This window comes from Neofelis nebulosa, chromosome 13 (genome assembly GCF_028018385.1).
Source record: "Neofelis nebulosa isolate mNeoNeb1 chromosome 13, mNeoNeb1.pri, whole genome shotgun sequence".
NCBI lineage: Eukaryota > Metazoa > Chordata > Mammalia > Carnivora > Felidae > Neofelis > Neofelis nebulosa.
The window spans coordinates 3694381-3709296 of record NC_080794.1 but is presented as its reverse complement, the minus strand read 5'-3'; the positions used below and the strand labels follow the sequence as shown (position 1 = coordinate 3709296).

General features: G+C 45.0%; 1 protein-coding gene across 8 annotated transcripts in view; it reads left to right on the top strand.

Moving 5' to 3' along the window:
- SIPA1L2 (signal induced proliferation associated 1 like 2) overlaps positions 1-14916 on the top strand; it is a 225088-nt gene that overhangs the window by 51062 nt on the left and 159110 nt on the right. The window lies entirely within an intron of this gene.

Below are 14916 nucleotides of genomic sequence, written 5' to 3'. Positions count from 1 at the left end.
TAAATAAATAAATAAAGAAGAAGAAGCCGTTTGAACTTTGGAATTGCCTAAACTGGGGGCTTCAGAAGGAGGGACTAGCAAGTTCCTGTGAGCCTCTGTCCCTTAAAGTGTTTAAAAGGGCATGAATTTTAAAACTGGTTGGTGTACCTCTCCAAGGAGTGTCCCTACTTAGAGTAAAGGGACAAAGTGTGAGCATAGCGGAGGTTCAGGGCCTGCACAGAAGCAGCTGTCCTGGTGGCTAGTGTGCCCTGCCCTGAGGGGCCACTGTGAGTGAGGAAGGTGATGGAGGTGGGGTGGAGGAGGCCTGGGGACCCCTGGATGAGGCCCGGCCCCTGTGCCTGGGGCCCCGCGGTGTCACCTGGAATGCCTTCCTCCAACACGGGATAAAGGCAGAGCTGGCTGCTCCCTTGTGTGTGTCCACACGTGTTGCATTTTCTGTAACAGCAGGACACCAGGTGGTTTGGGAAGGAGCCCTCAGCGGTAGCCGTTGCCCCTGCACATTTGGTCGCTGGCCTTGGATTATCAGAAGTGGCTTACTTACCATCCTTCTGTCTGTCCGTCTGTCCACACACAGATGCACGCACACGCCCACGCACGCAGTTTTCTTCTGCACCCTTTATGGATAAGTTACATGCATCGTGGCCCTTGGCCCTCCCCAAACGTCAGTGTGTGTTTCCTAAAAATAGAGAGATTCACTTGGTCGAGAGTAGTTCAGTGATCAGTCCAGAACTTAATATGGATTCCTTACTAACACCTAATCTAGGATCTGTCTGCCGGTCCTGCCACCTGGCCCGGAGCATCCTATAGAGCCTCATCCCCTCCGTCTGAGGTCCACTGTAGGGTTGGGTCCTGCCCCCAGTTGTCCAGACGTCTCTGGATCCTCTTTGTTCCCACAGCCTCTGTCGCCTGTGTGTGTGTGTGTGTGTGTGTGTGTGTGCATTTTGAAGGCTGCGGCCTGAGAGCCTGTGTCTTAAAATGTTCTTCAGTAGAGGAGCATTTTTTTTTTTAATTTTTTTTTTTTTTTCAACGTTTTTTTTTTTTTTTTTTAATTTATTTTTTGGGACAGAGAGAGACAGAGCATGAATGGGGGAGGGGCAGAGAGAGAGAGGGAGACACAGAATCGGAAACAGGCTCCAGGCTCCGAGCCATCAGCCCAGAGCCTGACGCGGGGCTCGAACTCATGGACCGCGAGATCGTGACCTGGCTGAAGTCGGATGCTTAACCGACTGCGCCACCCAGGCGCCCCAGTAGAGGAGCATTTTGACAGCAGCCAGGGATCTATCGCTGGAGGAGGGCGCAATGCCCACGATGGGTTTCCTTGTTACCAGGTATAAGTACATCAGTGCTTTGATGGTGAAATTTCAGAACTACTCGCGGGAGCGAGAGAAGAGGGGGAATCAAGGAAAGTCAGCCTGAAAAGACTAAGTTCCTTCTTGTGTGGGACTCAGGAGACTTGGCGGAGGAGGTGCTAATGAAGTCCTGATGGCCGAGGACATTGTGATGTGAAAATAATAATGAAGGGGCATCATCTACATTCCAGCGCAGGAGAAAGGAGGGTGGTACCTGGGTTGGTCTTAAGGGAAGACCTTCCCTCGTTTGGCTGTTTTTGTCCCTCCTGGTACCTTGGCCCCCCCTGAAGCCAGGCGATGAGTCCCTTGTGTTAGTAGCCTCTGGCCCACCGAGGGGCAAAAGCTGCCTGGACCCCCACCTCGGATTAACCCGTGTCCCTTACTGTGCTTTTCAGCACCATGGGGAAATAGCTCCTGCCAGGAATGAACACTGTCCAAGATTTTTTGGATCAGGTGTATAGAGCTTCCAGCCTAGAGGGTGTGGACTCCAGAGTAATTGCCTTATGGCTCATTTCGATGAGTGAAGTTATGTGGATTTTATGGAATACGAGACTATACAGACGTTTGTGATACAGGCTCATGATTTTAAGCATACTTCATTTTGTCAAAAATGGCATTCTTTAGTTTCGAAATTGATAGATGTGTTCAGACAACACAGAAATATATAAAGTAGAGCATACATCTCCCCTATAATCTCGCTCCCCGAAGGCAGCCCGTGTCAATAGACTTTAGTCTGAATCTGCGTGTGCACTTTTTAAGAAAACAAAACAAAAATGGGATTATTCCCTTCATACTGTTTTCCCGGTCGCTTTTTTTTTTCTTACCAGTACATCGTAGGTGTCTTTCCCTTGTTAGTATTTCGGTAGTGTCTACTTTTTTAAACGATGAACCGGATTTCCTTTTGTACCTCCACGATTATTTAATCCCTACGAAAGGACACTTCGGGGCTTGTCAGCGTTTGGCTCTAAGTAACAAAATGCTTGTATGTAAACAAGTATATACATACTTATGTAACTATCTCTTGGGGATAAATTCCTAGGAATGGAATTGCTGGATAAAAGAGTACTCACACTCAAAATTTTGGAGATATTGCTAGATGGCCCCTCAGATAGGTTGTGCCCAGTTAGGATTCCTTCAGTGACTCAGGAGTGAGCCTGTAGCCGGCACCGACAGCAACTAATCTCAGTCTATTGTTTCTGATTTTAATGTGAAAACTTTTATTGTTTTCATATTTATTTATTTGGTTTAAAAAAATTTTTTTTAACGTTTATTTATTTTTGAGACAGGGAGAGACAGAGCATGAACGGGGGGAGGGTCAGAGAGAGAGGGAGACACAGAATCTGAAACAGGCTCCAGGCTCTGAGCTGTCAGCACAGAGCCCGACGCAGGGCTCGAACTCACGGACCGCGAGATCGTGACCTGAGCCGAAGTAGGACGTGTAACCGACTGAGCCACGCTGGCGCCCCTGAAAATCCATTTTAAATCTCTCTTAACATGGGTAACGATTACACCCCAGGTAAAGGGGCCGTCAGGAATCTGTACATGTCTGTTGTTAAAAAAAAGTATAAATGAAACTCATTTGCATTGGTTCTTCTGTTTTCTCTTGTGCAAGGACGGTTATTCTCACATAGATTTATCTGTAAAGAATACATTGCTTGAAATCTGTGAATGTTTTAATAGCATCAGAACTGAGGAAGTGACACACTGGTTTAACTACTGACTTGTTGCATAATTTTAGAGAGATGGTTTTACCATTTGGTCCCCTCATTTTCCCATTGATGAAATTAGGACTCCCTTAACTAAGTCTTTGTAAAGGCTTAGCAGCCAGTCTCCTGAACAAGTCAGGAGACTTGTTCTGGAGAAGAAATCAATTATCATTAGGGGCTGTGGGAGAAAAGTTCGGGCTGAGCTCCAAACTCGAGTCCTTACAAAGATGAAAGGGATTTTCCGGAATAGCTGGTATCATACTGGTCTAGAGATGGCCTTCAGAATCCTGGTAGGAAGTTTTAACTCCTTAGGTGTTTTCTTATCAGAAAGTTGTGAAGCTGGAACGTCTTGTTCCTCTTCTCTGCTCTCAGCTTTACCTTCAACTTCAAACCTTTCTTTTTTTTTAATATGTTAATTTCGAGGGCGAGAGAACATGAGCAAGCTTTCAGGGAAGGGGCAGAGAGAGAGAGAGAGGGAGAGAATCCCAAGCAGGCTCCTCTCTGTCAGTCCAGAGCCCGATGCAGCGCTCGATCTCACTGACGGTGAGATCATGACCTGAGCCAAAATCAAGAGTGCGACTCTTACCCCGCTGAGCCACCCAGGTGCCCCTTCCTTGCACCTTTTTGGAATCAACATAAGTATTGGCAGGGGTAGCTAGGCTTCCTTTCATTCCTATCCTTTGTTGCTTTCTGGCTTTTTTGGGCCAACTTTGTGAGGCCGATGAAGTTCAAGAGGTTCTAGTTGACCTCCAGAGAGGCCACAGTTTATCTCCGTTGACTTACAGCATTCTCAGACCAGTAAACTTCCTATCGTCCTGCCCGGATTTCTGCAGAGACCTCATACTCGCTTAGATGTCTCTACGTAGGGGAACAGCCCTGGGGTAGATGCCGTTTGCTTGCTTCCAACAGCAGTGTGCCACCTGTTGCCAGGATCAGGATGTCAAGATCTGTGATGGTGCCTTATCCTCAACTCAGGCACCTGGACATTGGGGAACGCACTGGCCTACAAGTGAAACGTTTGGGTGACTTCCCATCTCTTCCTTAACTTCACGTTTTGCTGCTTATACTCATGGCATAACACCGACATTTTCCAGATTATGTTGCAAAACAGTCTACTTCCTATCACACGATCAGCCAGATTTATAGAAAGTCTTAGCCGCCTCAGTCAAGTGGGCTTAAAATCTGAAGAGCTCGTGGGAGGGAGACCGTGGGCTCTCTTGTTCCATTCGTGCTGGAGATGATTTGCTTCTGTAAACACTTGTTGGGTAATTTCTGCTAATGGAACACTCTGTCAGGAACCAAGGGAAACAAGATGATTAAAATATGGTTCCTCCCAGGATGCCTGGGTGTCTCAGTCTGTTGAGTACCTAGCTCTTGATTTTGGCTCAGGTCACGATCTCACGATTGGTGAGTTTGAGCCCTGCACTGGGCTCTGCGCTGACCGTGTGGAGCCTGCTCGAGCTTCTCTCTGTCTGTCAAATGCATAAATAAACTTAAAAGAAAAGTTTAAAATATGGAATACGGTCCTTCCCTTCAAGAGCTTATAATCTAACCGGAAAGAACGAATTGTATACAAATAGCTGTAATATGGGGTTTGATTGCTGTAACCATCGAACACGAGGGGGGCGCTAGTGAGCTGGGCCGACCATGCATCACTGCACCCCCAGGTTGGCTGGCAGGTCGCAGGCACTTCATACACACGTGTGAATGGACGAATGAATACATTTAGACGCGTACATTTCGGTGTGGTTTTTTCATAGCAAAAAAGATGTGTGGAAAGAGATGATTTGATGGATTTGTGTTTGGTCGCATGAGTAAGAGAATTTGGCGAGGTCACCAAGGGTATAGGGCTGGCTGAGCGAGACCCGTCATGGAGGCACCCTTTCTTTCTCTTCTTCCTTCCTTCATTTTCTTTTTCTTTCTTTCTTTTCTTTCTTTCTTTCTTTCTTTCTTTCTTTCTTTCTTTCTTTCTTTCTTTCTTTCTTTCTTTCTTTCTCTTCTTCCTTCCTTCCTTTTTTCTTTCTTTCTTCCTTCCCTTTTTCTTTCTTTCTTTCTTTCTTTCTCTTCTTCCTTCATTTTTTTCTTTCTTTCCGTCTTTCTTTCTTTCTCTTCTTCCTTCATTTTTTCTTTCTTTCCGTCTTTCTTTCTTTCTTTCTCTTCTTCCTTCCTTCATTTTTTCTTTCTTTCCTTCTTTCTTTCTTTCCTTCTTTCTCTTCTTCTTTCTCTTCTTTCTTTCTTTCTTTCTTTCTTTCCTTCATTCTCTTCTTCCTTCCTTTTTTCTCTTTCTTTCTTTCTGTCTTTCTTTCTTTCTTTCTTTCCTTCTTTCTCTTCTTTCTCTTCTTCCTCCCTTCCTTTTTTTCTCTTTATTTATTTCTTTCTTTCCTACTCTTTCTTTCTTTCTTTCCTTCTCTTCTTTCTTTCTTTCTTTTCTTCTTTCTCTTCTTCTTTCTCTTCTTCTTTCTTTCTTTCCTTCCTTCCTTCCTTCCTTCCTTCCTTCCTTCCTTCCTTCCTTCCTTTTTTCTTTCTTTCTTTCTTTCTTTCTTTCTTTCTTTCTTTCTTTCTTTCTTTTCTTCCTTTGTTCTTTCTTTCCTTTTTCTTTCTTTCTTTCTTTCTTTCTTTCTTTCTTGCTTGCTTTCTCTTCTTCCTTCCTTCATTGTTTCTTTTTCTTTCTTTTCTTCTTTCTTTCTTTCTTTCTTTCTTTCTTTCTTTCTTTCTTTCCTTCTCTTCTTCCTTCCTTCATTGTTTCTTTTTCTTTCTTTCTTTCTTTCTTTCTTTCTTTCTTTCTTTCTTTCTCTTCTTCCTTCCTTCATTGTTTCTTTTTCTTTCTTTTCTTCTTTCTTTCTTTCTTTCTTTCTTTCTTTCTTTCTTTCCTTCTCTTCTTCCTTCCTTCATTGTTTCTTTTTCTTTCTTTCTTTTCTTCTTTCTTTCTTTCTTTCTTTCTTTCTTTCTTTCTCTTCTTCCCTCCTTTTTTCTTTCTTTCTTTCTCTCTTTGTCTTTTTTTTCTTCTTTCTTTCTTTCTTGACTCTCTAGTCATTTTGTTTTGTTTTTTTCAAACCTGTCATTTATTATTGTTGGGGTTGTTTTTCTCAATTCACAAGGTAAGATGCACTTTTCTTGATAACGAGGGGTGTCTTTTCCTTCTCTTTTTCCAATTTCTTCTCTTACCGTTGGGTTCTGTCTCGTTGAACAAAGGACAGTGTGCTTTATGTCTGTTATATTACAAATAATTTTTCCCAAAATGTGGCCCTGATCAGTGTAATCACACAGATGGGCTTGATGATGGAATGTGGCAGACACTTTGTCTCATCTGCAAATATTTGCGGGCCATTTTCTCTTCTTCTCAATAATTATTCTAGTCCATTATTGCAGCTTTATTTGCTTACTGTTGCTACTGTGTGATAGATAATACTTTAGTACTTCAGCTATCTCATTTATCTCCCAATAGTTCTTTGAAGTAGGTGTTACTATATTAGTTTTCAGAGAGAGAGAGAGAGAGAGAGAAAGCAGGGGAGGGGCAGAGAGAGAGAGAGAGAGAGGGAGAGAGAGAATCCCAAGCAGGCTCCACACTGTCAGCACACAGCCTGATGCAGGGTTCGAACTCATGAACAGCGAGATCATGACCTGAGCTGAAGTTGGACACTTAACCGACTGAGCCACCCAGGTGCCCCCAATATCCACATTTTAAGGATAAGGAAGCCGAGGCCCAGGGACGTAAATGATGTGTTCAGGGTCACCCAGCTAAGCAGTTACGTAGCCGGGAGGAGCTGGGCTCTCAGACCTCCTTCTTTGGCAGGGTCCCAAGGGCAGGTGACTTCTGGAGAAGGCTAACTCATCCATTTTGGCCCCACCACCCGCTTGAAGTAGCCAGCCTCACAAAACACACTTGCCCCTGAGTGTCGCGAAAGCTGGAACCTTGTTCCTGGTTGGTTGAACCTTCACCTGAAGTGGCTTCTTGGGTCTGTACAACCTCTGGAAGGTGAATGAGACTGATAATCAAAGTCAGTATATCGGGAATCACCATTACCAAATGTTCGCAGCGCAGTAAGTCTTCTTGAGAGCTGCTATTCGGAAAACATCTGCAGTCCCACAGTAGAAAGATACAATTCTGAGTATTCCCTTACTGAAAGGCTGCTAGCCTCCTTCAGGAACCTGAATGCCAGCAGGGCTCATTCACAAAACACGTTGTAGCTTTGTAAGTTACATCTCAGCAGGGTTTGTTTTCTTTCCTTTGTTTGTTTTCATGAAACATTTCTTGGGAGGAAATATCAGGGGAAGATTTCATAAAGGCAGCATTCAATGAGGAACAATGGATAGTGTTAAGACTTTGATTCTGAAGTGAAATAACTGTTTTTCCTGGAGAGAAGCAGTTCTGTGTTAATTAGCCGTGTGTCTGATAGCAGAGATGACGTCATCACATTGTGGGTGTCATTCCAAACTCAGTCCTTGTGCCTCACGTTTCTGCGATGGGGGGGGTGTAGGATCTTAGGTCATTTGGTCTCCTTCACACCTGGAGACACGATTGACATAAAGTAATGGCAGCCATCCCTTCTGTAAGGTTGTTTATTTAGAGAAGAGTCTACAGGTGCAGTGAAACGCACTAAGTTTTTCTATTGAATTGCCTAGCAAATGTGAACACATTTCTAAGATTGGATTCTTTGATTCTCTCTTTTATTTTAATTTTTTTAATGTTTATTTCATTTTTGAGAAAATGAAGAGAGAGAGAGAGAGAGAGAGAGAGAGACAGAGCATGAGCGGGGAGGGGCAGAGAGAGAGGGAGACACAGAATCTGAAGCAGGCTCTAGGCTCCGAGCTGTCAGCACAGAGCCTGACGTGGGCTTGAACCATGAACTGTGAGATCATCACCTGAGCCAGGGTGGGACGCTTAACCAACTGAGCCACCCAGGGCGCCACCCCACTCTCGCTTTTGTTGTTGTTGTTGTTGTTATTTAGTTTTGAGAGAGGGAGCACGGGCAAGAGAGAGAACAGGGGAGGGGCAGAGAGAGAGAGAGAGAGAGAGAGAGAGAGAGACAGACAGAACCCCAAGCAGGGATTCTGACTAGGGACTTGATCCCACAAACTGACATCATGACCTGAGCCGAAATCAAGAGTCAAGACGCTTAACTGACTGAGCCACCTAGGCACCTGCTTTGATTCTCTCTTCTCCTCAATATAGTGATAGTGCTAACCAGCAGTTGTGAGCACTTTTCTCTTCTAAGGCTTGTTGTGAGTCCTTGGGAGGTGTGTTTTTCTTAAATGCAAACAGCTTTGGTGACCGTCTTCCCTGCCCTGGGCGCTCCGAGGACAGAGACGTTCAGGGGACTTGTCCGTAGGTGCTGGGCCTGTAGCTCTGGCCTATAGTTCCCGGCTCTCAGGCTGAGCCCGTGCCAGCTTCCACGTATTTGCACAGAAACATCCGGCAAACGGGCTTCATGAAAATAGTCTAGGTTAGTGACAACAATGGGAAAGAACCTTTATTTGGAATTTGGGCAATGACAGGGTTTGCCCTTCAGGTGTCAGATTATTAGCTTAATGAAACCTGGGGCAATTTAGTTTGTGTGTCTCCGTTTTATCTTGGCAAAAAGGACATAATAATCTCTTGTAGGATATTCACCCGAATTCAGTGAGGCAACGCTTGTACAACTGACCCAGCCATTTTATTTCTCTCTGTCCCGATTTTATCTGAAAAATAAACTGAACTCTGTTTGTAAGACACTGTCATTTATTCTCCTGTCTCGGCTTTGTCCTGTCCCTGCTGTAAAAACCCGTGGTAGAATCTCTTTTTTTTTATAAATATACCGAGAGAAGAAGTGGATGCTAAGCTAAGACTGGGCTTTAAGGAGTATTAAAATCGAGGGGGTAATTTTTTGACTCTTTTATGATCTTTTCTAGTTCATTGTGATTGGATTTTTATTCTTTCCAGGAGCGGTGTCTAGAAAAGTAGGGCGGGTGGCCCATCTTTTGCAAGCGTTGCCCCTGATGCTTACCCCCTTCCAGCTGGCTTTGGTTGCCTGCCTTTCCCCCCGCCCCCGGGGGGTGGACCTGGCTTGGCCTAAAGGCCTTTGTTGTTTTCAGCAGTGGTTTTCACTTTTGCTACCCATCGAGTCACCTGGGTGATTTTAAAAATACCAGTACCCGATCCCTAAAACTGATATTTAGGAACTGAAATGCAACTAGATATCCAATGTGTGTGTGTGTGTGTATAAAAAGTTTATTTATTTTGATAGAGAGTGGACACAAGTGGAAGAGGGCGAGACAGAGAGAGAGAGAGAGAGAGAGAGAGAGAATCCCAAGCAGGCTCCCCACTGTCAGTACTGAGCCGAATGCGGGGCTCGAACCCACCGAGCCACCCAGGCGCCCCTGACATCTGTATTTTTTAAAACGGATTCTGATAGTCAGGGAAGGCTGGAAACTGTGCGTTAGTGTGAGGGAGACTGGGAAGGGCCATATATTCCGTCGTTACTAAAATGGCATCCTCACCGGCAGCCGTGTCTGTTTAGATGAGGAACAGAGTGGCAGTGAGTACTTTGGAATCCAGTGGCTCAGTCCCCTCTTGATTCCACCCGCCCTTTCCTGTTTAGGCTGGAAGGGTTCGGTTGGTTCCTGTGTGTTCAGACAAGGTCAGGAACCTGGAGGCATCCAGGGAGGGGTCCACTGCAGTGGGGGGGGGGGGGCGCTACCCGAGGTGCCACCTGCAAATACGTTTTGGCGGCCTTTGCCATTCCTTTGTCTGTTGCTTGGCAGTTTATTATGTCGGAATTATTCCTCGGTGTGATCTGCCTGCTGAACCATACTATTTTTAGGCGCTAACCCACACAATAGGTTTATAAAAAGGCTATTGAACCTTTTGAGGCTGCTGGATTTGGTCTGACAAGGGCTGAGTTGCAGGTAGGGCCTCCCGCCTCCCAGTTCAGGCATGCAGGGTTTTTTTTGTTTGTTTGTTTCTTCGTTATAAAGGGTGCGAAGCCTAAAAATACAGAGGTTTGGTGGTCTGTCAGGTGATGCGGGGTCTGCCCAGCCCTCCTCCGGTGTCCCCGCTCTCCAGACACGTCACTTCACAGGTGTTATTAGGTGGCTAATTTTTATTTCTTTCCCTTTTCCTTTTCCTTGTAAAACCTGCGACAACACGCGCACTTTGTAGCTTGGGGGAAGAACACTTTGTAGCGCTGGGGGAAGAAATGAACGCGTGAAGCATGTTCTTGAATCTCTGCTCTCTGTCTAAAAAGATGTGTTTTCCTCCCTTGAGGGGATCCCCTGGCCCGGGTCTGCTTGCTCGTCAAATGGATTAGACACACAAAACCAGGACAAAATGTTATTTTGTTTATTTATTTTACATTTATTTTTTAATTTGTTAATGTTTAGTTATTTTTGAGAGAGACAGAGACAGAGCCTGAGCAGGGGAGGGGCAGAGAGAGAGAGAGAGAGAGAGGGAGACACAGAATCCAAAGCAGGCTCCAGGCTCTGAGCTGTCAGCACAGAACCCAACATGGGGCTCAGACCCCGGACCTCAAGATCATGACCTGAGCCAAAGTTGGATGCTTCACCAACTGAGCCACCCAGGTGCCCCTAAGTGTTATTTTAAACTCATTTTTAAAATGGCCATTGGAGGGACACCTGGGTGGCTGGGTCGGTTAAGTGTCCGACTCGGTTTTGGCTCAGGTCATGATCTCATGGCTCTTGAGTTTGAGCCCCATGTCAGGCTCTGTGTTGACAGCATAAGCCTGCTTGGGATTCTCTCTCTCTTTCTCTCTCTCACTCTGCCCCTCCCCTGCTTGCTCTCTCTCTCTCTCTCTCTCTCTCAAAATAAATAAGCTTAAAAAAAACAAACAAACAGGCCATTGCAACTTGCTGGGTTCTGATCCGTTGTCAGAAATATGCAATCAGTCCATTAGGAGGCAGAAACATGAGGTTACTCGTAGTTGCAATGGAAAAATAATCTCTCACTGTAAAATAATATGATGCCCTTAAAGTGTCCACATAATAGATTGGATATTATTTATGATTCTTTTCCTTTATTGAATCTCCCACCATTAAAATGCCATAATAGGCAGGGTATCAGGATCACTGCCGTATAGCTTTGACTTTTTAAAGTACATGTCTTCACAAAGATCATACCCAAACTAAATCATAACTAGGCACTTAGCCAAGAAAAGATGTTCTTTGGCCGTGCTTAGTGAGGGGATAGCCTCTGAGCTATCTTTGATGACTTTTATGGTTAATACTGATGGTTTTTACCGCCGTCTTTCTGCTGGTGTTACAAATTTATGACTCTCCTTCCTGTTGGGATCTGTGTCACTCTATAGGACAGGCCTGGCCCGCCTTGTCAAGGGGAACATTTTGGTTTTCCCAAGTACATTTGGACCATTTTCCCCGTTTCTTCTCGTCAGTATCTCTCTAGGGTCCCATACCCTCCAAGCTTCCTTGGGGATTGATCTAGGGATCTCACCCGTGCCCATGCCATGGTTATCCTCTCTGCACCTCTGAGAGGGTCTGGAGCAGTGGGGACTCCCCAGGTGATTGGCTCTCTGGCCTTCCCTTCACCTCCGGCCCCGAAGGGGTGTAGTAATTTCCAAACCTGCTTATCAAGAGCCACCAGAGGCCTTTGCCAAACTATCCGTTCCCAGGCCCACCCTGCACGCTGCCCTGTGTCCCCTTCTCTCCTGCCCCTGGACTTTGAGTCACAGGTTAAGGTGGAGGCTAGTAAATGGAATTTTCATCAAGATCATTCTGATACAGTTGTCTGTATGGCTCCTTGGAGGTTTGGGGACCACCCGTGTAGCCCAAAACCTCATGGTACAGATAAGATATTCGAAGCCCAGCAATGATGATGAACTTGCCCAGGGTCGCACCAGAAGACATGCCAGTGAAAGACAGAAGACAGTATCCTCTTACTTTTGTGTTGTGAATGCAGAGGTGGCAGAAATGACCAGGAAGTTAAATGGCACCATTTATCCTGGACACGCGTTAGTTTTCCGTTTCTTACTATCCGAGTCTCTGTGTGTTGTGTCTCTGTAACAGAGGAGCATAGGATGAGTTGGCGATCTATGTACTCACCCAGCCCAGGACCAAACTCAGATATACAGGCACAGGAGATCCAGTTGGAATTCTTGTATAGCGAAAGAATTGCTAAGTGTTACTGTTTTTGCCATTGTTTCGGTCTCATGTTTGTGTTGAGTGGATGTTCCGATTCGCTTTGCCCGTTGATAATAATATAAGCAAGCTTCATTTGACGAAGCAGGTATGTAACAGGGGCTATTCAGAGTCTGGCCAGGAGATGCCTAAGACACACAGTCCTTATTCTGATCACATGGAGACAGACGCGTATTTGCAAATCCATTTAAAATTGGCAAAGCTGACTTCTTGAAATTTATCTGAAACCTTACTCTCTTTGACCGGATAGGTAATTATTTGGAGTTGGGAAGATAATCTGTGAGGGTAAGAGGTCATTCATGGCATTTGCCACGAAGGTCCAGGAATTCATTTTATCTCCCTGACTTTATCTTACCGACAGTGGAGGTTGTGGTCTATCTCCCAGGGAACTGGTACATAAGGGAATGACTTTTTATACATGTGAACCAATGTATGTAATGCCACAATGTGTTTATCCGATGTGTGGTGGGTACGTAATAAATACGTGACGAAGAAAGCTTAGTGCCTTAAAAAAAAAAAAAAAAAAAAAAAAAAAAAAGCTTCTTTTACATCACGGTTCTGGCTCAGGATCCTGCAGTGTTTCTGTTGAGGTTTTTCCGCTCTCATAAATATCTGCACTCTAAAATCCAGTACCCTCGGTGGGATGATTTACATTTCTTATATGTAAACTGTTCATTTGGGTAATTTTCCCAGTAATGGTTCCTTTCATGATTCTGTCCCCTTTGAGAAATGATGTCCACTTAGCAGCTTCCATTTCTCATTGATTTTAGAACTTATCACCAACACAGCCTGGGTCTGAAGCCTGCTGTGGGAGAGGCTTTGCACCAAGATGACTGGCCTCATCTGTGAGCCTCCTGAAGGCTGGAGGCCTCGCCCTGCCCCGGGCCCCCCTCCAGCTCAGTGCCGCCCCTCCTGCCCACATCTGCCAGATGCACAGGCAGTAGAAAGCTGGAGGTTCTTCCTGTGGACCACGTCGGCCAATAAGCAGTGACTTACTTTGCACGGGCGCTAAACCGTCCCTGGAAAACCTTCCTGTTTCTGAGGAATTACGCCCTTTTAAGGGGATCTGTGGGTACTCACTAGCCCGATAGGCAGACCGTCTGAAAACGAAGACTGAATTACATTGTGTATTTCCAGGGGTTTTATTAAAGACCGCTGGGCTACAAGATCAACGGGGAATAGCGGTGTCTTCCAAGTGTGATTGTTTAGTTATAAGTTACTGACGACCAGATTACTGATGTCTTATTAACGGCTTGGTTTGGGGATGTGATTTGGGGTCCAAGGTGGCCGAGTAACTGTATCCCAACAGTCTGGTGGGCAGGCACGCGGGATTGCTGGCCAAAGTGAAGTCAGCAGCATCACAAAGAGAACTCTTTTTTATGAGCTCAAATGGAGTTTCTTTGCTGGCAGCACGGGGGTAATTCTGTTCTGGGCTAATTCTTTTATTTATTTATTATTTTTTGATATGAAATTTATTGTCAAATTGGTTTCCATACAACACCCAGTGCTCATCCCAACAGGTGCCCTCAATGCCCATCACCCACCGTCCCCTCCCTCCCACCCCCCATCAACCCTCAGTTTGTTCTCAGTTTTTAAGAGTCTTTTATGTTTTGGCTCCCTCCCTCTCTAACCTTTTTTTTTTTTTTTTTCTTCCCCCTCCCCCATGGTCTTCTGTTAAGTTTCTCGGGATCCTAAGAGTGAAAACATATGGTATCTGTCTTTCTCTGTATGACTTATTTCACTTAGCGTAACACTCTCCAGTTCCATCCACGTTGCTACAAAAGGCCGTGTTTCATTCTTTCTCATTGCCACGTAGTATTTCACTGTGTATGTAAACGACAATTTCTTTATCCATTCATCAGTTGATGGACGTTTAGGCTCTTTCCATTATTTGGCTATTGTTGAAAGTGCTGCTATAAACATTGGGGTACAAGTGTCTGGGCTAATTCTTCTGTGGGCCCTGAAAGGCCAGCCGTATTCCGTGTGAAATAGAGACAAGGGAGTCGACGGGGATTAAAAGTGACGAACGAATTAGGGTGAACCAACGGGAAGGAAATGTGTTTCTAGGTGGATTTGCTGACAGGTAGGTTATCACCCTCCCTGTATCACGAAACTTTTATTCCCCTGATAAACAGATGCAGTCAACTTATATCTGCATCCAGATATCTTATATCTGCAAGCCAGCCTCCTCTCAGAAAACCATCACAGCTCACTCCCAACCAGAGAGCAACCTCCTGATTTCAAGTAATAGACACAGATCTTCACATCCCGATAAACTGAAGGGCATTCGTATGTGTATCCAACGGCTTCTTTACTTTGTGGGGGAATCCCTGTCAAAAGTAACGTGTATTCCATCTATAATATTTGGATAGAAAGAAGGAAGTAGAATCACCCCACATACCAAAAGCTGAAGATAAAAACCAAGAACATCATCTTTTTTCTATGAATAAGTGTGTCTGTATATCCATGTGTGGTTGTATTCTGTAGTTGTGAACATCCTGTATGTGTATCTGGGTGTGCTTTCATTAAAGCATTCTGTCACTGTCATCATTTCACTGTCTTTCTAAACAGTGTTTTTAAAGCCAGGACATTTAATGTCTTTATTTTACTGGAGCCAGCGTGGTTCTTTTCAAGAACACAGAGCTGGGCGAAGGGGGTTGCCCGTGTGGCCCCCAGCTTTGGTGCCCTTGGCTGGGGAGCCAAAGACGTCCCAT